This window comes from Mya arenaria, chromosome 15, assembly GCF_026914265.1.
Source record: "Mya arenaria isolate MELC-2E11 chromosome 15, ASM2691426v1".
NCBI classification, from domain to species: domain Eukaryota; kingdom Metazoa; phylum Mollusca; class Bivalvia; order Myida; family Myidae; genus Mya; species Mya arenaria.
The window spans coordinates 9,806,874-9,834,044 of NC_069136.1; the positions used below are offsets into that span (position 1 = coordinate 9,806,874).

A 27,171-nucleotide genomic window follows, 5' to 3' on the forward strand; every position below is an offset into this window, starting at 1 on the left:
ATCCCCATTCAAATGTTTTATGGACGTAAATGTCTTGTGAAAAAAGAAACAAAGGAACCTTTTTCGGGATAAACATCTTCACTTTAAGCTTTGCTTCATCATTTAGCTTTGTTCAAACTAGGTAAATATTTAAAGCCTATAGACCCCATATATTTCAACAAAGTTATAAGACCTTACATAAGACATAGATATTGCAGTTTTTGTTTGGTATCAAGACTGTGATGGTGTTGTGTTTTTACTTACTAATCATTTTCTTATTATTCGAACGATCTATAAGACTATGAAACGAATAGCACATAGAGATTGGCGGAGCCTCATCCCGACTTTAGGATTTACATGATAACCTTTCTATTTGAATTACAATGCTGTTTACATCTTCGAGATAAAAATACGGCATAGGTATATCATGTAAAAAGTAATAATATTTTTTTTTACTGACGTTTTTAATTTACCAGGAAAATATAGGCCACAATGAGCATATAAACAGCAACAAAGTCATGCACAGATGGAGTTTTGTTGAGTGTCTTAATGTATCGTACGCGTGGTATGAGAATTAAAATACCAACTATGTTCCTGGTAAAAAAGCCACTGACCCATTACACACATATCAATGGTATACATCCGAAAAGTTAAGATAACAGGGCCAGGCCAGCAGCCGAAACTAAATCCATTGTTTAATCATGAGAAAAAAAAACATAACGGAAATGTTCGAAAACAAACACATTTTTAGTTCGAATCTTTTTTAAAACAACATTATTTATAACAAATTATTCAAACTTTGCACTAATACCAATTTAAAACTATTCTGTACAAATACCTTTAATAAATTCTGCTTTATACAATAATAATACAAAGTTGAACAATACTGACACAATTGTTTTCTTCTAGAAAATGTGAGGTCTGGTGACTAAATTTGGGACAGTTATACGCCCGAAAGTTAGGAAAGATATGGTTTCAAACAAATATTTTTCGGGCATAATGAGTTTTTGTTACAAACATAGTTTTAAGGAATATTCATAGATTAAGCAAACATTCAAATTTTTAGATAAATATGCGCACAAACTGTCATTGGGAAGAAACCAGAAGACGCCGAATTCCCATTTAAATGTTAGATGTCCGAGCAGAAGCGCCGTTTTAATTTCCGCAACAAAGACATTTCACCTCATACGTTCTGGTTTTGTCATTGAAACATGACACACTGTTAACACAAATTCACCTGCTTATGAACCTAAGTTTTAGAGGATGGCTTAGATAATGAGAAGTAAAACAGTTACAGTGTTTGAAACATAGAGTAAGATTGAAGCATACAATTACTGGATTGTAATGATAAATTGAAACACAACTATTGTAAAGTAATGAGATAATGATACTTGTTATTAAGTAAATATTCATATTGTCTTAAAATGTCCTTTAACCCTTTTGACTTTGATGGTCAGTTGAACTGGTTTGAGGATAATTATAATTAACTTAGTATTTTATGTGCTCGCTAGCGCTCAGGGGCGGCCTGTACCTAGACTACTGTTATCTGGTGTACATGTTGCCTCTTGGCTACTCAGGAGCCCCCTGGTGTCAATATAGAGAAAGCTACTGGTCACTTTGCAAAAGGTCTTACACGAAGCAGCACCCGGATTTTTGTGCATAAAATGTGTTTGGAAACATAACCATGTCATCCCCTTTAATATCTTAGTAGCATGTTTTCTGAAAACCGTTGCAGCGTGTGCCGTTTAAAATAAAGTCCGAAACCCTGTGAATGTTAACTTCTCTACAAAACAAATCTCCAACGCTTAACTTTTTATTGATTTCAACGTAAAATTGCTTGTTTCTCTTTAAACGAAAATAAACATCTTACAACACTGATTAAAATGTGTAATAGCACTTCCTTATAATGCTTGATCACGTTTCTATAACCCCAAAAAAGTGTTCCCTTCTCCAAGAATGCAGCATACGTAGTGACCAATATTGAAAACTATCTGTTGTCAAATAAACTGTTGTTGAAAATAATATTTATGATAACTTGATGTTAAAAGTGTCTTGCGTTTATTGATCACGTCAGATTAACATTAACCTATAACGACCTCCAATTTGTGTTTGCAAATCCTAGATTTCGCAAACTCAAGTACCCTTTAAATACGGTGTAATCGAATACTGGCCTATACTTTAGTTAGAAGGCTTCATAAAGGTGTGATTTTGGTGTTTTTTGTTTGCGAAATGTTTTTGGAAGTTTGTCTAATTGACCCGCCAACTTCGGGCCCCAGCGGGGTTTTCGCAGAAAAACACGGGGTTTTTCACTATCCCGCGGGATTTTTCCCCAGCTTTTGAAAAACGGGAGAAAAATCCCGCGGGGTTTCAATAATACACGATTCAAGTTATTTTAGCTCAAAACAACATCTTGTATCAAAAGGAGCATTATGCTTCGACACCGGAAGTGAAATAACGCGAAACAAAAAAAAAACGCTTTTCAGTACGGGGTTTTTCTCCTGCGGGATAAAACTCCAAGATTTTACCGATAATGCAAAATCCGTAAAAAACCCACTTCTAAGCTATTATATTATTGTTATGATGTTAATTATCACTTGTTTAAGAATTTTGAAATACTTGCTTTTTATTTAAAGAACAACAGAAATTTTATGAATGTTTTTTTACGGGAGAAAAAACCAGCAAAACCTGTTTTGACTATTTATGATTTAAAACGCGATTATTGCACTTCATTTAAAGCAAAAACAAATGTTACTACATATGTATCTTATATGTTTAATATAACAACCATGTTAGTGTGATGATATTATTAAATGTAATTTAACTAATTTCGAAACTTATGAAATAGTCTAATGTAACCTTTTTTAAAAAAAAAAAAATCTTCCTTATTTAACCGTCTTTAAAAATACTGCAGGAATGAAAATTATACGTGACGTTAAACAGTTGTATAATTAAAAAGATGATATTGCTTAAAATTGATAAATTATTGGTACTTAAAATTGTTTAATTATTGGTACTTGAATCTGACTTTAAACCGGTTTAACACAAACATACAATTACAATAATCAATACCAGGGTACATTTATCATGCTGGAAAATTACGAATGTGTCAGACGAATTATTTTGTTTTTCATAGAAGATAAACAAAATCATCGAGCTTTGCAGAACGATGAATCAGAATGACTGAATGACACATAGTATGTGTATTTGCCGATATATTATGTGAATGTACGCGAACTATGACTGGTTCTATGGAATACAGTGAAACTAAATTGAACCAGGACATGAGTTGCAATAAAAACATTTAATTAAGACATCATAAACAATATACAAGTGTAAATGCATTACACATATATAAATATTCATTGTTTAGGGATTTCATTGCATAAATATTAAATAAGAGGTAATATTAGTTTAATCATGCGGCGATGGTAGTTTACAATAAACAAATCAAGATCCTATTACATCTGAAACATTAAACCTTAATTATGACTGAAATACATTGCAATTAAACAGTTTATGTATATAGACCTTGAACTCTTTATAAAGTATCCTCAACTTTGACAGAGTTCTCTTCTTATGACGATGGACCAGACTTGATCGCGTTGATGGCTTCCTACCAGACAGATTAGGCTTAAATCACTAATAACAAATGACACACACGGAGGTGTCTATAAAATATCTCGATTTAAAGCAATTATACTCAACGAAAAACGTTAATTGTGTATAAACATAAGATGCACTCAAGTAATTGTTAACTTAATGAGTGTCTGGTCTGTCTGTGGTGATTGTGTATGCTGTAATTAAGCGTTTCTGTCTCTAGTTCATTGTCGTTGAGCCCTAGTCTTATGCTTTAAGTAGGATTTTGTTTGAAGTTTACAACTACTGGGCTTTTTCATGCAGTTTTCATTGTATTATGGGTGAAAAGTATATTGTTTTCTACTTTTAATCTTAAAAATATGCATTGCCATTTATAGAATGGAAACTCAGTTTGTATGTAAAATATGTGTGCGGAAGTACAACCGAATGTTTGGATTGTGCAGGATACATTGGTCCCATTTGACGCCTGTGGTGCGGTATTGTAACATTTTGGCTGTAGTCAAAAGTAAAGTGCACTACCTCCGAACAGCTGAGCACGGGAACTGGACCAATGGCCCGGACGTGCGAGGACATTTCGTGTGCGGCTTCTTTTAGTGTTTCCCTGTACACCTCTCTTTCCCTACGTGCGACCTATAATCATTTTTTAAAGCAAAGGTATGATTTATGTGTTGATTAATAAATTATTTGCTGAACCGTATAATTGCTGTATCGATTACCTTATGAATCGTGTGCTTAAAACACTTAGTTATCTGCCGTCATGTATGTGACGGACATAATTTTATTTCTTATAAAACAAAATGAATTCTTAATATGAACTTTATTTGTATTACCCTCGACAGGATTAGATTTAATATTTAAAAGTGTGATACCTCCACATGCTCTAACGAAGGCTGATGATGCGTCCAACTAGTCCTTGTTCAAGGACGGCGTCAAATATTTTCTTTGGTATACATCGGCACGAGGACCACTTATCCTGATGCGTGGTACACATTGCCTACATATGTCCTTGAAACTGGTGATGCCCAAATTTCTTGGCTTTATCGGCCTCTTTCTGATATATTTTATGAAGGCCATTTTTTGGCCATCGCGACCCTCGGAGCCGCAGGCTGAGGCAGACCGTCTGTTTCTGCAGTCTTGAGAAGGGAATTACCACAAATTTAACATCTTCATAATTTAATGAATTGTGTGTGAGGCTTTCTCGCGGTGTTACCATGCACTCTCGGAGCGGGCCCATTTTCGTTAAGATGCTCTTGAATCGCTTTTAATGTCCTTAGTTTAAGATCGAAAATCTCAGCAAAGGCTCACTTGCACACATTTCGCCAATCGTAATCGTATATCTGTATCCTACTCTCTGTCTTTGTCCACCCTTTGATTTTTCATGTGCAAATGTATGCAAACACCTCATCACGTATAACTCTTTTTTCAGGTTTTTTTTTTCCAATTCTCACACTGAAAATATATGATCCTGAATTTTGTCTAAATTAAACAGGCTCATGCAGCTTGTTTTGCACCTGCAGTCGTCGTTACCTATGTCTTCATCCGGTTCTTGAAGGATTTCGTCATTGTCGTTACATTTGAATCCCGATAGGAACTCTTCAATCCTGGAAACCAGGCGAATCAGCTCACCATCCTCACCCATCACCTGTTCCGCATCCAAATCTAAATTTAATTTAACAATGAAATGGATAGATAGATAGATAGATTCTTTTATTCCTCCAACAATGGAGAGCATTACATATTTAAAACATACAATACATGAATATACAGTTGATATATAATCATAACATAGAAAAGAATAGGAAAATGATATGCATGGCATCAATTTCAGGGTACACAACAATACAAAGAATGGGAAATAAATGACATGTCCCTACATTACACATCGTCCTGCATTTTAGATAGAGTTAAGACAATGATATAAAAGGAGTGATATTTATAAATAAAGTAAACATAGTGAAATAGATAGTTACTTTTACAAAAAACAACCCAAATGAACAAGACTTCAAAAGAGGGTATGTTTACACACATTGTACATGTAATTACATATGCGGTAAAAAATGTGCCAGTGGCTTGCTGAGAAAATGTAAGTATCGTAGTACCATCTTGAAAATATGTACTCGACTGTGGTCGCTGAGCGTAAAAGATCGGAAACCGGACATCATTTCTAATAATTGTTCGGAAGAATGCATTTGACAAAATTCGTCATACTGATTTACTGTGAACATTAAACTTAATTTTCGCCAACGGCACTGCCTAGTAGTATCGTTCGAACGACAAAATAACAAAACATGTTCTGAAATGAAATACGTTTGATCAGAACATAGTGTGCACTTAGTAACGTAGGGTCTACTGAAAATTTTACTTAGAGCTAGAGCCACCGTCCTGCAATATTTGAGTTGCTCGCGATATATTTGACTGAACCTCCATATAATACATGGTAATATTTCATTATTTATAGACAGACAACCACGCAAACTGTCTTCACTCAATAGCCTTGATTGATATTCTGCGTTAGCAACTTCGTAGATAGATTTCTTAACTAGGTTTTTCCACGTACACATTTCTGGAAACGTGCCATTTTCTAGATACTGGTTTACATAAACCAAACCTCAATGTTTACTCAAAATAATTTACTTTTTACAGAAGTTTGACATTTTGAGTAAGCAAAAAAAAATAATTCCCGGTTAACGCAGATACTCTCGGGTTTATCATGCTTCCTATCGGAGCAGACATGTGATAACTTGAGAGAAGCGGGAGAATCATCTACCATTACCCGCTGTATCAAAAAGTAACTTTACATAAATCCCCGAGTTACGAGGCTTTGACTTCGCAACGACATAACATGGTTGCATGCCTTATGAGTCATTGTTCTTCTTTTTGGCCACTCTCAGAAACGATGTGTTTATAAATAGCCCTTGCGGAAAAGTGCAATAGATTACTGAATCAAATGGATGGTATCACTTTGTAGATAAATGATTGAATTTTCAGTAATTCGATAATGCATTGGTGTTCTCTTTTGATTTGGACATGTAAATCAGCCACGTTTTAGTTTTCGCAAAAAAATAAATGCAGAAAAACTACATAATAGTTCATAAAAAATAAACCGACCGATGCAGGAGACGTCAATGTATCCTCGTAAAGTCACTGAAAATCAAAACATTTCTTAAAATAACCGAAAACGGAAGTATAAAATGTCAGTCAAAACGTCCCGAGACCGGCAGAAAAACAACATATTACAAACAATGATTGTGAAACTTCTTGCTCGTTTTTTTTGTTTCACATAATTAAATAAAGCCCGTACAACAGTTGATAGATAAAAAAATTATGATTGTATTGGTACATTTTTCGGCAGTAAGTATAAATGTTTGTTGGAGTAATATCCATTGGAGTGAGGGGTGGTATTAACATTGTGCAGAATAGGGAAGCGTAAATTACGACGTCAAGCTTTTATAGCTAGCCAAGTTAAAGTGTTCAGGTGTATCATATTTGTAATTGGATACCAGAGTGTATAAATACAATACAGGTTTTCTTTTGTTGTTGTGGGAATTTAACCAGACCGTAAATTAATATATTGTCTTGACATAGTGTCAGCGTATTGCGTATAAGCAATATTTCAGAATTATCAATCTATATAATATACTGATATGTTGCAGTTTGAATATCAATTTTAAGAAATCAATCTTGCTCTCGTTAATACATGTTATTGGTGGCCCTTTTTCTATATGCATTCAGAACAGTAGGGTTTAACTCAGATCGGCAATAGTTTACCCATCGCCCAATTAAACTTGAAAAATAAAGATGCTAGTTCACAGTTGTATTGAATGATTGGAAGCAATCATTGCAGCACGTGTTTTGCAGATAACAAACTATATTTTTCAGAACAAATTGTTTTTAAAATTCGCATGGCAGAGCTTCTTCACATGATAGGCGTTTATTATTGTTAAAACATTTTCTTGAAAAACTACTCGTATTTAGGTTAATGCAATATGAAATGCAATAACATTTAACTTTACATCTTATTTAAAATGTTTTGCAAATAGTGGTACTGTTTTCAAAATTGAGAATTACTTTTTTAACATTACCTTAGAAATGCATGATATAAAACAACTATGTCTGTCATTCTCTTTCAATGGCTCATAAAAAGAGGTTTTCGTGCATTAATCATCATGGATGAGTTGAACACCTATTTAACGCATTATCAAAGGAGTTTTTGTTAGAATTGTATGTTTAATTATGCCCTTGATCCATGGGGCATAGCATTATAAGTTATGCTAAGCCGAAATCTAACTTCTCTAACTTAACAAAGCCTCCAGTGATTACAATATTTTTTTTCTTAGTATCTTTTGATTAAAATGGGCTCGAAATGTATGATGAAGGATTTATACCATGCTATGTAATAGAGTAACAAAATAACATCAGTTTACTAGCGAAAATCTAGTTCCAACCAGCTTTATAATTTGACAGTCACCAAACACCATTTTCAGTGCTAATTTCTCATTGCTGATATTTCTGAGTACTTTTCTTTCAATAATTTAGCCTCAAGGTTTTCATAATAACCGACATATATAACCATACTAACGTATTAAAAAAAGGAGAAAACGTCTTAATTGACTAAACCTATTTATTCTAAAGATAGCGTTGATCATTACATTTTGTATTTATTTTTTATGTTCGTATTTGTTATGTTTACTCAGCCTTTTTTAAATATCTCAAAAAAAAAAATGTTTACTTTTATAGACGCGCGACTTAATGCACCGCAATTTTCTCCAATAATATCACGTACCTCTATCAACCTGTTATGTGAAATTAGAAGAATATATATAATTACTTCAGCAGATCATTTTATGGATGAACGCTTATTAGAACATGTTTGTTTCATTAAAAGTAGTAGTGCCCTAGCCTAAAAGTTACCTTTTTCGACGACAAATTTATCCGGTAAATGCTAATGCATTAAGTATTTTTTTATCTAGAAATTATAACTTATTGTTGTGAAGTATTCTAAAAATAAGTAGTTAACTATTCCGCTGTCATTTCCTCAAGTTATAGACGACATATTTTTGACATTGAGTAATCCGATGACCTTAAAATGTCAAGAGAATATCTAAACCTGTTTCAATCTCAGAATTGTCTGAACTGTAATGCATTAGGCGTGTAATGTCAACAGACACAACGTAAACATAATGTCTTATATGTCTTATATTTATAAGTTAGCCATTAACGGAAAATGGCTTTTTATAACGGATGTGGAAACACGCATATAAAGGAACCATTAAAAGGAGCAGCATTAAGAAATCTTATGAGCCAGCCTATGAGAAATCCCGTTATAATAATTATATTCAGCTATTTTCTAGTAAGGTTTTAAATGATCTCAGTTTCTTATTTCTACATAATCATACAGTAAAATCATGTTTCGGCACCTTCCTCTGATAGCAAAATCCACGGGACTTAAACAAGATACTTTTTGCCCTTTGCTTTGGCCTTTTTAGTAAACTTTATGCATTTTAAAAAGGCCGTCGTTAAATTAAACATCGTTTTTACAATATATGTTTCATCAAACTGTGAGTAATGAGAAACTATGTATTTTGAATGAGAATTTATTCTCTAGGTTTTGTACTTTTTGCTTTATGTGAGATTAGCTCATACTTATGGCGCTTATCAAAATCTAAGATATATAAGTCCTCACCCACTTCCAAATGAAGGTCGGTCTCGATCGCTGAACGTTTTAATAGAAACGTAACCAGTGCATGCCGAGTTCACTTGTGGTTTTGTGCATACTGCGAAGATTGACATATTACGTAGAGGCCAGAGAACAACTACAAGACCTTGCAGGTAAACAAACTGAACTAACATTAAAGTTAACGAGACAATACAATAGGTTGTGGAATACTACAATGGTTTGAGTGTTATTTTCGCGTCATCAGAGTGAAGTGCATGATGCGGAACGGTCATGACCCGATCAAGTAATTAGTCTTTACGACGGTTTGCATTGAAGTTAGCGATTTGAATCGTGACTTTCGCTGAAATATGTGTATATTCATTATAATTTAAGCAAACACGTAATGTTTTAATGTTGACTTTTAATATAATTTGTAAGAGTTTTTTTTCTTATGAAATATGATTTAATAAACACACATCAAGAAGACACAAAAATGTTAGGCATTTGTATCTAATGCTTTTCGTGTTATTCAATTCCTTCTGCGTTTGGAGGCAATTTATTTTACAGTATTTACCAAGGTGTTGCCTACCAAACACAATTTAACATGTGCAGATACATAGATGCACATAACACAAAGGGGATATAATTAAGCACTTATGATTCAAAAGAGCCCAAGGACAACTACAAAGGCAAGTATTCTAATAAAAGGCAAGTTAAAGCATATGATCTTACCTTTAGGCATAACACACTTAATAGACAATACGACTCGAAGTATCCATAACGTTTTCATCGTCCTCCAGATGAGAACATATAACTTATTACAAAGAACACGTTACATAGAGGCGTCTATAAAATCGTTTAATTTTAAAACCTTTAAACACAGAATAATACTCCAGTATTACTTTGGCACGATTTCTATACAGACATTTTTTTTTACGAATTCTTTGTTTGTATAAAATATCATAACCTGTTTATCATATAAACGTTGTCGATCTTGTGACAACATGTATTGCTACTTTGACTTTGTTTAATATTTGAAAGGCACTCATGCTTTGTAATATTGACAGGCACATTTTGTAATAGACGTTGAAATGATACATTTACTGGGTCACATTCAAAGTATCTGGTCATTACATACCAAATGGAAAGGACAATACACCAAAGCATGATAGTTATAATGGGTTTAAATGCTAGTTGACGTCTGTATGGTTTTGATAGCTTCAATGATCAGGAGTTTCGACATTTCCCTATTAGTATTTTGAGACAAATACATAACTGTACACCCTTCATCGCTTAGCGTTACTTGTTTTAAGTGTGTCATTACGTACTTTCTTATATTACAATAATGTTCTATTAGTTGACATATTCGTCATAATGCTATATTTTCTTTGGAAGAAAAACAGCGAAAAAGTGTGATAATAAGATATAAATGTTATCAACTCATGTGCGGTTTGTGTTTGTGAATTTGAAAGACGGAATATGTTTAAGGTTATTGAGTTGATGACCTCTAAAAAAGATGTTATTAATAGAAATTTGGCGTTGTATGTGTAAAAACTAAAAAGCGTTCGAATTACAAAAACTTTTCATATGTATTATGAGTAGAAAACATATCCTCTTTTCGCTGTTAATACGTTATGTCTTACGACCTATGACTTATTTGTATAACAATGTACCTTTTATAATGTGTATTCTCATGGACATATTGTCTAATGTCTTACGTAAATAAACTTGTAAACTTGTAAACTTGTATTTAATTTCAGCTCAACGATTTTGTTTGAAACATCAGCAAGATGAGTATATGCGAAACTAAGCTCCATTTATGTTTGTTCAAATTAATAATTCACTAACGTGACCCAACTCCAAAAGGTTATATTCAACTCTTAAACCAATGACAGATCGTTTTGTTTCTTACCAGACTAAAACGCTTTATTTTCTAGATATCGTCAAAGTTGTTATTGTCAGTACATCCTTCGAGGGCATAAGAAAAACAAGACCTATGAAAAATCTGACCCGGGTTTTTTTTCAAATTTATTTCTTTTCTCTTTTGTTGCCATATCGACGGAGTAAACACAGTCTCATCTTCATATGCTATAAAAACCTTCAAGTAAGAAATGTGTTTACAATTACAAAGGCTCCGATAAGATATCGGTTAATTATAAATTAAATTAACTGGAAACGAAATAAAGATAATAAGATCCTTTTGTTGAAGTAATTTGATGTTGGCAAATTGAATGAATTTGTTTAAAGCAGTATTCATCATAGGGACAGCTTAAAGCAGCATCAACGAGATCATGGAATTTATAAGTAAGACCTATTACGAAAATTACTATATTAACTTTGATATAAGATTAAAATTAACAAAGTATTGTCTTGGCATAGAAGTTATCATCCAAATCCTTTATTTGACATTTACTTATTAGATAGTATCTTGAAAGCATTTCCATGTTTGTTTTAGATGAGGGGTACGATACAACAATACTATTTGTAGTTTTATCTAAAAATTCAGACGACCAAAATTTCCTGGAAATAAGATTATACGGTTGTTGTTTATCAACGTATGGACGACATCCTATTGACGTTGAGAAATCCAATTACCTAGCAATGCCAATAATACATCTAAAAGGATTCAATTTTTTAAGTCTGAACTGCGGTGCGTTAGGAGTATGATGCTAACGGACAATTCGTTATAAGGCGAATGCGTTTAATCTAAGAATGTGATTTTTTCAGCGTTGCATCTTCATTACAGTTGTTTAAAATCCGGTCAGACACTACAAGCAACAATAATAACACCGGACATAAACAATCAAATATTTATCATCTTAGAAGGCATACAACAAGGGCACACAAGTCATTTAACGAGTGTTATTATGGTACACATATAACAAACAGACCACATAATATGTTGCTTTGCTTAGAGAAAAGGATTAACGGACCTCATGAAGTAAACAACCACTAGTTTCTGACTTTTAAGCTGATTTACAAAGCTTAAAAGTCAGAAACTTGTGGTTGTTTACTTCATGAGGGATATGAAAATTATGCTTTCTACAGAAATATCATTAGTTATAACAATAGCACAAGAAAAGCTGAAAATATATGAGCCGATATCTGACTAAACAACTGCTATGACAAATTGTTGTTTATTTGCATTTAAAAACCTTGTTTAAAATTGCATATCCATATATTTTCGAACTGTAAATTCTAAGAGATAAAGTTCTTCTCTGAAATATTTTTTTTCAACCTGTAAAATATGACTGATTGTGTGATTTTAAAGATATGCATTTATATATAACAATAATTTCATTGACATAAAAGCCAAGCACCGTCGATTTATTATTTCTCATTAATACATGTAATGTTGTCAAGACATTGCGCGACAATCAGCATCAACATTATAGTGATAGGATATTCATTTATGTATAAAAGGCATTGTATTTGTGATATTATTTTATCTCTTGTAACTATGAATGACTGTTAATCAGTTAGGTTCCGTTCGGATTGCCATGATAATCGATCGCTTACATCCATTTCTTAAATATGCATGATAGTGCCTGTTATTTACTATACTTATTTATACTAATATAAATAAATGGCTGTTAACTACTACAACAATGGTTTCAATTGCAAACGTGTATTAAATACAACATGTATAAACTATATGAAAAAACAGTTAATTTGTAAATGTAATAGAACTTATAGATGAGTTTATAGAAATGTTTTGTCATCATAAAGTGAGCAAGTGAATAATGAACCTAATTACTATTTATATAAAACCTTAGTATATGCTTTCCGGTGAATTTTAGAGATGTTAGTTATAAAAATATTGATATAAAAATGATAAAAGCAGTTGAGTTATTTCACTGTTTTAACATTTGCTTATTGAATGTCAGCAAGTTAGCGTGTTTTCCTGAAAACAACAACAATTAACTAAGTTATTTAATATCCATTTCAAGAATACATTGATTGGTTCAGTGTAGGGGGTTAAGGGTGACCAGATATCATCCCAGGCACCCCATGGGGTGCTTCCTGTAGCGTTTAGAGTCCCCTAAAAGGGAAAATTGGTCCCAGCCTCGTCAGATGCAGGGATGCTGAGATAACTTCGATGGTGCATACCCCAGTTTTAGGCATTTTTCGCTGCATTTAAGAGTATAGAATAGCCTTATAGGCGAATGGAACCGGTGGTCGAATATAATTCCAGGCACCCTGAAGAATGCTTCATGTAGGGCATCGAGAGCCCTAAAGACCTTAACGGATCTCATATCATTTTTGGGTCCGGAGATATGCGAAAGAAAAGCGATGAGCACCAAACTGGTGCTCAAATGGTGATTTTGTACGATCTTTCATAGAAACAAACCAATATCCTCCATATAATATATGTTGTGTATATTAAGGTTTAACTCCAATATCTCAATACGACTTGCGCATTACGAAGTTAGCACATGTCCAAAAAATCGACTTGTTCTCAGAACAGGATGTTACTGTTCGTTTTGAGTAACATCAATAATTATCGCAAAACATGCCAGCAATAATATCTGTATGCAACGCGGTAAACGCATAAATGAATAAAAATTCATAATTCAAGTACAAATTTGTTTAATGCACAAACAAGAAGAAGGAAATGAAATTACTGATGAAGAATATAAATATGGTTTAAACGATGACAGCAATAATAAAAGTAAGTATTAAAAGGCCTAGTTAAAACCTTCATTAAATGCCCCCCTTCCTCCCAATCCGTGTTAAGTACGCAACTTCTGTGTATTGCTCTCAATCTTTATTGCCTTGTGATGTCTATCAGATCTCTGATCTGAGAATTCTACTGTACAGTTCAGGTTTTATTATAGAATTGGATAATACATATTTTAGTTGTTGTTGTTGTTTTTCAAATAACAATAATAAAATAATAATAATAATAATAATAATAATAATAATAATAATAATAATAAAAATAATAATAATAAAATTCCTTAGAATAAGAATAAGAGTAATATTATATTTAATAGCCCATTAATATGATTTAATCATGATGCTTCTAATTTGGAAAATATAATGCCAACCATGCGTTTAAAGTGGATTGAAATATATATGTTATATAACTATTTAAAGAACTTATCACTTGTTTTGTTTTTATTTATTTCCAATCGGTTTATTTAATAAATACATTAGCTATGTATTTTGTTAATCCGTATTACAGAGACTATGAGATTATCTACTCTGAAAGTGTCAACACATAATGACCCTGAGCAAACAACCAATAACATATACACAGGAAATTGACCCCTACTGTAACACCAGTGCAATTAACAGGGGATGCACAGCAGGGGATTATAATGCCAAACATTCCTTAAACTAGGCTTTTAAGAAGATAAATCTGCGAAGTAGCAGCTTTGCATAAATACCACCTTGAAAGATTTCCTACTGTTTTCTCCTTTTTGAAACGGTAAGCAGGATGTTGCTTATTGCAGATTCTTCGAGGCAAAACGTTCTCAATGTAAAGCACAATGCGACATTTAGCGTACACATATATGTATATGGATAAAAAATTAATACCGTTGTATTTAAGTACTCATTTTGACAATACAATGCGCTATAAATTTGATTTACCTTGATGCATTTGCTTAATTAATACGTGTGTGTTTCTCGTAAGGCTCACTGATTTCAAACAACATAGCTCATCCCGAATCTTTTGGTGATCCTTTAAAATATATGTGTACAAAATTGATTCAAAAGCGGGATGGGCAGAAAGACTGAATGAACGTCTGGGATCATATGTAAGCCAAGGATAATTGCAAAATTTTGAGGAATAATTGTCTTTTGTTTTTTTGAGGAAGAATTCATTACAACAAATATCAAGTTCAATCTCGTGTCTATACATAACTAGGTTTTAGTGATCTGATTTCAATAGTTAACATGTGCAGAGTCATGCTATTGTTAAGCCTTTATTTGGAGTCGTTTGTCTCAGTCTGAATGTTTCAGTGTATGATTTCACATTATTCCTATATTTTACTGAGATTTTTCATTTGGAAGATGACATTAACAAAAATAGAACTGCAACTTTAACTTTGTTAATGGTTTTCTTTGTTTATTTCCAGCGTTAGAACAATGATGTGTTTTATAATGAAACTCTATGATCATACAATTTTACAGCGTTTAACTACTTAGACTTGTGGGCTTGTCATTATTTCAATCAGTAACAGCATCATTTCTTAAACAAGTTTGCATTAAGTCCTCTGAATCGTAATTATTCGTCAGCAGATAGAGTTGGGGTCCTTCATCAAAAAAGTTCTTTCTAGAACTTCTTACGTATATTTTGATATCATTTACCATTTACTTTCTGGTGTACGTGTAAGGTTGTGCACAGAAGCTAGTTTTACCCTCCAGTGAATTTACATTTTGCTGACCGCTCTAAGGCAATCCGTCCCAACAGTCCTTGATAAACACCCCATGTTTAATACATTCTATATTGTGTGCATTCATTGTGAATATGCCTGCTATTGTTCTCCGTTTCTGGATTTGGCCATGCATAGTTGAACGGGGTTTATCTTTAAGTGTACGGCTACTGGTCATTGCGTCTGTATTCTTTCATATAAATACTGAATTTATGCAGATAAATTGACAAAGAACTTTTTATGTACAACGCATTGGATCTTACTTACTGATGTGTCACATCGTTTTCGACACATATATCTACCGCAGTTTTTGCGTATTTTTCAAATTCGAAAAATACTGGGTTTGTCTAACACGTAAACTGGTCAACAATTATGCGCTATTTTAAACGGTTAACTCAATTGAAACAGCGACGAAACATTGTTTTATTAAAAAATGTATTATCGGCCTCATAAAAGTTCGTTTTCATCATTTAGGATTGTTTTTAGGAAATACTGTATTTGTTGATTTCGGGATCATCTGGTAAATAGTCCCTGAGATTTGACTTAAGTGTTTTTTGTTATGTAAGGGCTTTAAGCCCCGAATGCACATGTAAGGGCTTTAAGCCCCGAATGCACTCACGTTCAAGTGATATAATGTTCAAATGATCTTTATATAAAATGGTGTCTTATAAGGCGGTCATCCAATCGTTTATCGTAAAAGTTATTTTAGGCGTGTTTAGTTATCATCTGGTGTATATTTCTGTGTTCATACATTTGTGTCTCTAGTGCATTGTCTTTATCACCCTTGCATTGTAAAGTGTTGTTGTTTTTTGGTGTTTGTTTGTTTGTGTCTATAGTACATTGTCAATTCGACTCTCGCCTTGTGCCCTAAAACATGATTGAAAACAGATCATTTAAAAGCAACCAGAAATGTAAAAATATCACTTCCGGTTGCATTGGTTATGTTTGATCATATCTAGTTGTCATCATAATTACGACTTAATACATTCTCATCCTATACCATTGAACTACAAATTTGAAAAAAAATAAGATCTCAGTTAAAATGTTTTTAAGTCTTTATTACCCAAGAAACCTGATAAGTTCGCATCTGACATTTAAGACATCGTGGCATTCGTATCATGACTAAAAGTGTTCAAACAATTACGACTAAATGTGCATTATAAAATATAAAAAAATAACATGAAACGTTTATTGTTTTATTAGCATATAATACCGGAACAATATTTGTAAACAGCTTCAAAACGTGAGAAATAGCCGACAGGATCGTTAACATGTTAATGCATTTTGTTTGAAAGATAAGAACAGGAATTTTCTGTTCATTAAGTCTGCAAACAACATATGATGAGGAGTTATGTACACACTAATTCCTCCTTATATACTGTGTAACTCAAGAAAAACAATCCATAATTCTAGTAAATCTCTAGAATTCCCTTACTTTTCTCGCTGTACAAAAATGAATGAGGAGTTGCAAACAAGCAGGGCCATAAAACTTTTGCTATTTAAAACTGTACCGCAACAGCAATTTAAAGACAGTGATACTCATTGGTGGAATAGGCCCTCAGACAGCTACATTTCCTGAGAAATGGAGATCAAACTAAATTCTCCAGAGATAATATATAGAACGCAGGAAGTCTGGCCGGATATACCAGCCATGAAATAAATACGCAAAAGCTCACCTTGCTGCTGAGGAGTCTTATATAAGTCCCGGTCCCAGTTCAGCTGGAGATAATGATTCCACACGGCTGGAAAACCGAACCGGTGCACCCAAGCTACACCCTCGGCAGTATCTGCAAGAGGAGGGTGTAAATCTCGGAAAACGCATTTATAATCATTTTGAGAAAATTCTTATCCGTCATAAGTAGTAAACATGTATGTGGCTTAAAGAACATCTGAACTTAAATTTTATGAAGGAGACAAGGTTCGGTCTGGGATCTAAACCTGGATTTTGATGCTGAAATTGTGATTTTCATTCAAATCAAGCGAGTACATAGATATATTGAAGTCCAGATTTATCGCTTACCTGAAGTTTGTACGGCAAAATTGAGAGCTTTGCTGTAAACTGCAGGGACTGTCCCCATGAGCCTTTTGTTTGTTAGGGGAATGGTGGCCTAGGTGACTGGTGGTACCACCCTGCATTTCTTATCCACACACAACACAGTGTATCTGAAAATGACAGAGAATGGCCATGCACTTAAGAAAGCTATGCTAGAAATACACCTTGGTACACAGGCAGTTATGAGTGTATCAGATGACATTTCCACACAGAAATTGTGAGGCCTTCAATACAGCAGTACTGACATCAATGACGAAACATGTATATCTGTCATTGAGCTGTGCTGGTTCTGTGGCGTCAAAACCACTGCAACTGGGACATTCACTAGAAATATCTTTTCAGAAAAAAAGAAACAACTATTACTGGGCAGCCATTGTCACCCAGTGAACACCCAGAGCACCTAGTTACTTAGAAGTAGCATCATTAAGATCTAAAAATAACAAAAAGTCAGAAAGCTTTCAAATACTGAACAAAGCGTAACTTTAACGCGAGCTGCGAGCAAATCTTTTCAAGGGCAAAAATCTCGCAGAAGTTTGTAAAAGATTATGCAAAGCTCTAGCTTGAGGATTTAGGCCCAATTTCAAAGTGTTACTCAGTAACACGGCGGCGTAAATTTAATCAAACATCAATACAGTATCACAGGAAAATAAGAAATGGTTTTTAAACTCTCTCACATTCATGGCAGAATGTCTGATGACGGTCATGTATGTCAACCAGGAAGGAGAATATATGAAACATGCACACACTCACACACCTTTACAACCCAACAGTCATTGAGTCATGGTCTCACACTTATTCACTTACACAAACTCACACTTAATCAATCAATCAATCAATCAATCAATCAATCAATCAATCAATCAATCAATCAATCAATCAATCAATCAATCAATCAATTAATCAATCAATCAGTCAATTAATTAATCAATGCACACCCACCTGGAAAGGTATGACATTCTCTGGAAGAGATGAATCTTGCAGTCCGGTAGACGGTTGCTGACATAACTTTATTGTCCCAAGCAGCAACTGCAATTAGAAAAAAATGTTGATGTTCACACTAAAACAAAGCCTAGTATTGAGTACAATTAAACATTTTGCCTGTTGGCTGGGGTAACAGATCTGAATCCCCAAATGGATGATCAGCGTTGTGTGTCCGAGGGGGGGGGGCAAGGATATCTTGATGCAACTTGCCTTAGCCGCCTTGCGTTTTTGTTCACAAAGCCGGAACACACAGTTCATTTTTAGTTTGCATGTTGTGTACTGAAAAGTTTCAGCTTTCCATGACACTCTTCAATAAACCTATCCATGAATTAAAACCAATTAACAAATAACTACCATTCTGTTGGTCAATTCGTTACCGTCAAGAAATCAATTGGTCATATGGTAACCATCAGTTAACGAGGTGATAAATAGTATACTTAGCACCTCGTTAAGTGTATTGTTCGAACCTGAATGTATATGGCACAGCAACCAAGACACCAATTGGGAGACATATACATATATCTACTACAGATATTAAGGTGCCCATATATATATTATTCGAGGCATTATGGGGACCGCTGGATTAAGGCGACAAAAAATGGTCTCCTTAATATTTTCAGTCCAGATTTGTTATATCAAATGTCAATAAAAATGTCCATTGACAGTAAGTTGATAAGCTTGAATGTTTATTTACGAGATCATATCATTGTTTTAAATCTTATTCTCTTTTAATATTAAAAAATATTCTTAAACTTTTGTGTGAGTATATTTGTATATCCATAAAAATAGATATTAAGGCGACCAGGGAAAAAAATCATAATTTTGGTCAAAAATAGCTATATACTAAGCATTTTTTATTTGTTTTACTTTAATTAAAGCCTTTTGTACACTATTCTGAAGTTTCATTCCATAAAAACCAGAAATAAGAAAGTCGATAAATCGTGAATCATCAGCATCAAGCATCAAGATGTTATACAGTATACAGAAATTTAATTTTCCGGAATATTACGGAAATTTTCGGGTATCTCCGTGCAGTAATGCAGTATAACGTACATGTCTTACGGAAAGAGGATGGTAAGAGTTTAAAATACATATTCAACGTTTTATCGTTTATTATTATGACTTTTGGACAGTAGTATTTTATCGTCCATCCTTTGGATGAAAAGCAAATTTGTTATCCGGATTTTGTTCATCCGAAACTAAATCACTAGTATCAGCATTCGGTATAATTTTGGCTCGTATTTTGGAGAAACTCGATTGATTTCTAGCAAATTTGGTCTAGCACTACATCGTCGCTGCTTATAATTCGGTATGATCCAATCTAAATAATCATTTGCACCCTTAATATCTCAGATGTTAATAAATAAAAGACGAAAGGATACGAATGCCTTACATTTTATTTGTCAATGTCTTGGCATTAGTCATTCTCATCACCGATGAATTGCAGAACAGAACGAACACTATCACCCATTCGCATTGTGGCTTTTTGCATGTGTGTTTAATTCTCATATTTGATAATAAATGAAAAAATAAAATATTTCTCACCCCTTATTCTGCCACAGTTATTCACCAGTCAATTGAAACCATGGCCGCCAGGTCTGGGTTATACCGGGGATAGCAGGGGAAATGGGCCGTGTTTTTACGTTCCATGTGTACCGTCAGTGCCGAGTGAATGCGGTGGTATTGTTTTAGCGCCGAAAACGGGGAATGGGCCTAACCTAGGGTGTCCCCAGGGTGAGGGGGCATTTGGCGGAGCTCTTACCAGCAGTTTGTATTATGGTCATTTCGTAACCATTCAATTTCGTAACCATTGTGTTAGTAAATTCGTAACTGTTAAGAAATCGAATGGTGATATCGTAACCGTTGGCTCCTATATGAGGAATTAATTTAATACCATTTGAGTTTACAAAAATAATCATACTGTAAGTATGAAACATAAAAAATTAAAGTTAAATCTAGAAGTTTTATTCCTGCTTTATTCTTAATAGTGCAGTGCGATTCGCCTATAAACTTTGAAACTATGACAAATAGAAACATTCAAATTAGCTAGTTTTTTTATGTTGCGAAGGAAATATTATAAGTAGGCTGGGTATAAAATGTAATATTTCTTTAATTCATAGATGTTTTACCATTGAGACGAATTGTTATGCAACCTTATATTTTTAAATATGTGGATTTTGATCATTGTGGCGCTAACGTGAATACAAGAAAAAGCTAGAATAAAATCGCGCACTCTTATCCCCTTGATGTTTCATGGTAATTTCGAGCTAAAACTTAGTTATTTGTTGTCAACATAAATAAAACACGTCAATTTAGTCAATAAACCCTCTGCAACAATATTCGTTGATGTTTAGTTGATCATCACCTTTTATTGTGTGTTTAATTTACCGAAAGAGTTGGTCAGCTGTTAACTTTTGGACTTTGGTAATTTCGTTTGTATGACGGTAAGGTGCAAACATTTCTGGCCGATGATGTGAGGCGTTTTTGAAATAAAAACAGTATTATTTTATTTTTTTGAAACGAAAGGACATTGATCAGAATATGCTTGATCATGAAATGGTTGTTTATAACCGATATTTTTTCACATTCTGACGGACAGCGCAGTAACAGAGACACCGTTTCCCGGTTTATCACGAGGAACATCCGGTGTTAAACTTCAACGTTTCTGGGTTCAAATTGGGGAATTACAAGTGGTAAGTGCAAATAAAATGTTATTAAATCATTAAATTATTATGTTTAATCAGTATAACACAATCTACAAGCTTCATAATGCAACTGGACAGTACTTTCACATTGCAATCAAAGCAATTGACAAAACCCGGAAGTAAATTCTGCGACACCTATTGGAAAATATTTTGTTGTTGTTAGCAACCGAAAATGACCGCCAAGGTTAAATATTAAATAAACTATGAGTCAGTTCACGTTGTCACAGGCCTCGACGGTACCATATGATATAGAATATATTCAAAATAAAGATCTAGATTTTGCAAATGAACTACTTTAACTTGACAATCTTTATTTCAATGAACTTGTGCAGTCATCTCAAAGTCAAAATATAGAAGATTCAGATGAAAGGTCAATTTTATCATGTTTTTAGCTCGACTATTCGAAGAATAGGTGGGCTATACTACTCGGCGTCCGGTTAAAATTTTAGGGCAAGTTGGGATTTTCACTTATAAGTCCAATACCCTACATTCAATTTACTTAATTCTTCACGCAGTTGTTCAGGGCCATCACATGATGAGGTTAGATAACACCATATTATTCTTTACACAGATAATGGCCCCTGATTGACTATGGAACTAAGGTTAAAGTTTGAGGGCAAGTTGGAATATTTATTAATAACTTCTATATCCTTTGTTTAATTGACTTAATACTTCACACAGTTGTTCAGGACCATCACACAATGAGGCTACATAACTCCATATTATCCTAAATACAAGTTATGACCCCTGATTGACTTAGATTAAAGTTTTAGGACAGGTTTAAGTTTTAGGGCAAGTTGGGATTTTCACTTAAAACGTAAATACCATTCATTCAATTGACTTAATACTTCACACAGGTGTTCAGAGCCGTCACATAATGAGGTTAGATAACTCCATATTATCTTTTATACAAATTATGGCCCCTGATTGACTATGGAACTTGGGTTAAAGTTTAAGGGCAGGTTGGGATATTGTTTAATAACTTCTATACCCTTCATTTAATTGACTTAATACTTCACACAATTGTACAAGACCATCACCCAATAAGATTACATAACTCCATATCCTTAATACAAGTTATGGCCCCTGATTGACTTAGGTTAATTTTTTAGGCAAGTCAAAGATAAGTGCAAGTTGGGATTATAATAAAAACTTCTATACCGTTCATTAAATGCACTTAATAAAATTCAAAATTATTTACGACCATCTTAGAACAAGAAACATAACTCCGGTTTAAGCCTAAATACAAATTATGGCCCTTGAATTATTATTATTTTTTTTAAATTTCCTTTGAAAGGCATATTTGTATATTCTTTACCACATTTTCATAATGGGAAATCAAGTTATTTGAATGACTTGCGTCATTGTTTGGGCGGGCTGGTGGGAGGGCAGCATCAAAGTCACCTTATGTATCGAATAATTTTAGTTAGGTTTGACATAAAGAGACCAAACTTGGTATTATTACATCGTTATTGTATTCTAAGTCAAAGCGGCGTAGTCGAGCGCGCTGTCTTATGACGGCTCTTGTATAAATAATGATGATTCTGATTGTGAAATAAACAATGAACAAGAGTCTGATAGTGAACATGATGTTTCTGAAACTAATTTCAACGATGATGTACTTACTTTGTCAAATGATTATAATGGTACTTCAAGACCTGAAAATGTCAAGGTGATTCAAAATGAAAACAAACTGCGAGCAGAAACATGTGGATGTAAAGGATTATATAATGGGAAACCATGCTCGTCAGTAGTTGATTTTAAGAAACTATTAGCTTACAGACAAGACTGCATGGACCTTTCAAATGATGAAAGAGAACTTGTTATTAAGAGTCTTTTGCTTACCATAGAGTAACCACTGGCAACATATTGTCCAGTAAGAAATCACAAAAGTCCCGTGTGAAACCATATCAGATGTATTATTTTATGGGACACAAAATCTGTAAAACCACATTTATTTTTGCACGTGCAACATCTTGCTGCAGTTTGAAAAGAATGGCAAAATCACTGGATTCTGAGAGGATAAAGCCCAGAATTCATGGGAATAAGCACAAGGCCCCAGCTCACGCCCTTAGCTTTACAGACCGAAGCAGGTTGAAAACCTTTATTGAAAATTATGCAACGGACAATGCTTTGCCATTGCCAGGGCGACTCCCTAATTGCCAAAATCAGAAATCTGAAATTCATGAAATATATCAGGAAAGTGCTGTTGAGACTGGCTATCTATAGACAAGTGTGTCTTAAAACATTTCGAAACATTTGGAATGAACTTTGCCCTCACATAGCCTTGGCAAAGCCAACGACAGACCTTTGTTTTAAATGCCAAGAATTTGGTGTGAAAATGGGAAAGTCTGGTCAGCTAAGTGATGAAGATAAAAATGAACTTGTAAGTGAATACGATGCTCTTCTAAGCACTGCCAAAAAACAAAGAGAGCAGTACAAGGAGTTAACTGCTGCAAGTAAAGCTGTTTATAGCAGTGAAATTCTTTCACATGGTTAGAGCCATGCCAAAACCAAAAAAAAAGATATGTTAATATATTGATAAAAAATATTTGTTCTGAGTACACTTTTCTGTGCCACAATTAATTATCATTTACCCTAACACTTTCTGATACAGTGTATATTACTATCATTTGAAAGTTACTGAATAACGGTCGGATCACCTGTTTTCATAAATTACAATACTATTTGATTTTTTTTAAATGCTATAATTATTGTCTTTGAAGGAGCTGAACCATGTAGCCAAGATGTGCACTACCACTACTCATGGGATTTTGCCCAGCAAGTCCACTATCCACATCATGCGCAACAGGTTGGGCCGATATATTTCGCCACCCCACGAAAGTGTCAAGTGTTTGGCATGTGCGCCGAAGGTTCAGGTATATTTTTATGGATAGATGTCACTCTAAATTAAACAAGGAGTAACAGAATAAGACAGATCGTATACCAAATGTACCAGTAAAAATTGCCTTTCCAAGTCAGAATTAAATTTTAGCTTGGATTTTTTTATGCTGTCAGCTTTGCATTCTTGTTCAAAAACTTTTACCTTGGCCATACTTTTAGCTTTGATTTTAAAAATGAATTCTAATTAAAAACATAGATCTGTAAAAGTTATACAGCTATCTGTTAGTGTCATTTTGGGTTGTCTACATTATCTTCTTGCTGACTATTTCAGTAATTTTTGTTTATTATTATTTGTGAAATCATTTAAAGGGGCAACACCGTATGATATTATAGCGAAAAAAAGAGAAAATTGTCGAAAACTGACATTAACTTGTTATTGATGAGTACAATGCATTGACACTAACTAACTAATGTACTGCATAATTTTCAATTAATTTATTATTTGCAGTTTTTTCGTATTTTACCATTAAAAAAGATTAATAGGTATGTATACCTAGTAGAATTCATTTTTATGCGTGATTGGCTTGTCGATGTTATCACGTGATATTACCAAGTTAGGTATATAGCTTAAAAGGTTTAGAGTAAGCCTTCGTAGCTCAGTGGATACAACACTGGACTGCAATTTTGGCGACTACGGATCGAACATTAAAATTTTGGTATTTTTTTTACAATTATGATATCAAAGAGTAAAACATTTTATTAAATAATTGGCCTGAGATTCGTTACAGAAAAAGACATTTTTTGGTGCCAATCTGGTGTAAAGTCCCTTTAACAATAGTTAATATTTATTTATACAGGAAAGCAGACATTTTATAATAATTAAAGGTTCTAACAGCCTATGCAAACTTCATCCTTATTGGTGAGAAGATATTATGAGAATCAATAGTGAATATAAAAGATGATGAAACTTAACATATATTACACCATGAAACACATTCTTACTCATTAGTTTTTTTCCATTTCACATTCGATGATTGATAACGATTGGATATTTGGATTCAACTATGACTTATGAAATGTGTCGGTCATTATAACATTGCTTTCTTCATGTACTGCATATAGCTTAAATATAAAAAAGAATGTATTAAATTTTCCAGGTTCATTTCGATAATGCCGTCGGCCAAAACAAGAACCACACTGTGCTTTGGTATGCCATGCGGCGTGTAATGACAGGTCAGTTTCCTAATCTGTTAATAATTGATTGTCTGTTTTTTTAGGACTAATGCATTGAGCGGTCTTTTGAAATCAATCACATCATTGATACCTGCGATTGGTGCTCTAATTTAATGGAATGCAGAACTGGATGAAGTTAAAGCGTAGTTGGCAGTAATTTGATATAAGGGATATGTAAACTAAATAAACATATATGTAACACCTCATAATTGTTAGATTTATATGTCCTGAAAATTTAATTATAACCTAGTTAAATCATTTGCTTAGTTTTATTTTTTGTGAATATAGATAAGTTTTATTTACACTTAACAGATCTTTCGACAATTTTCAGGACTGCATGAGAGTGTAACACTAAACACTATGTTGGCTGGGCACACCAAATTTGCTCCTGACTGTCACTTCGGCATCTGGAAGGTCAAGTGGCGATGCTGTAATGCCGAGAATCTTCAAGAAATTGCCCACACTGTATCCGCCTCTTCAAATGACCCTCAGCAGCCAGTCACATTTCACTGTTGGAAATAATTCCTAAATACATATTTCAAAACTCTAAAGAATATCACCAAATACCACAATTTCTATGTATCAGAACATAAACCAGGAGTTGTTGTTTGCAAAGAGTTTGTAGATTCCTCAGAAATTGAAGTTAATCTTTTGAGGATGAATCCAGAATGTGGTATTTTGCCTGAACTAAAGCACGCACTGTGCCTAGATGCTGCACGTCAATGGTACCTTCATGATTATATTGGTCCATTCTTTAGATCTGAGTCATCAAGATCTGCAGTATGCCCTAAACCAACTCTGTGTCAAGTCAAAGTTGATATTGCCAAAAATGAAACACCGAAAGGCAGTAAACGCAAACATAGCCTTCTGTGTTAATTTAATGTGGACTGGTTAAATGTAGTGCTGCATAGATCTGTTTTTGTCAAACCAGTCTGGAAGTTTGCTTCTGAGTGTCATAAATGGCATTTTAAGCAAGTGCAATAAAATGTAACATGACTTTATAATAATGAATGGTGTTGAAAATGTGAACGCTTGGTAGTAATCGATTAATGTGTTTAGCACTTTAGATACTCACATTAGTAGGTTTGATATGAATATTATATCACAGGAGAGTAAATGCAAAATTACTTATTGGAATTGATTACTAAGATTGTTATGGGCTCAACTCAACATCTTTATTTCCCCCATGGCTGGAGATATTCATGGTATATACAAACATTTATAGACATAGAACGTATATAATATATGTATAATAATAGTACAGTTGAAAATTACGTATTGGTGTCAAAATATTTATACAAACATTGCAGGATACAGCTTCATATCTAAGTATAAATAAAAAGCTTATATTCTACATGCAAATAAGATTAGTCTATTTGACTTCCATGATAGTATAGTTGTATGTGATTCGCCGCTTGGATGCAAAAATCTTGTCAAAACGAAATACAAGAGATTTGCAGCAGCGAGTTATAGGATACATCATTTTGTTTACGTTAGAAAGATAACATGAGCATAGATTAATTGATAAGAATAATCCATAAATTGCCTAGCAGTTTTATATGAAAAATGTCGCTGTGTTGCATGGTCGTTCCCGCCTAGACGAAACAGCACATTGTAGAGCTTGGATTTTACTAACGAAAGGTTAGTAAAAGTATCTGTTTAAACAGCGTGTAATAAATTTAAAACATAATTTAAAATAATCGACGTGTTGATCGATTTCCAGTAGTGGCTCGATTGGGG

General features: G+C 33.7%; 1 pseudogene; it reads left to right on the forward strand.

Annotated features, from left to right (window-relative positions):
• Positions 1-23,695: 23,695 nt before the first annotated feature.
• LOC128220182 (uncharacterized) lies at positions 23,696-26,307 on the forward strand (annotated as a pseudogene).
• Positions 26,308-27,171: the final 864 nt, after the last annotated feature.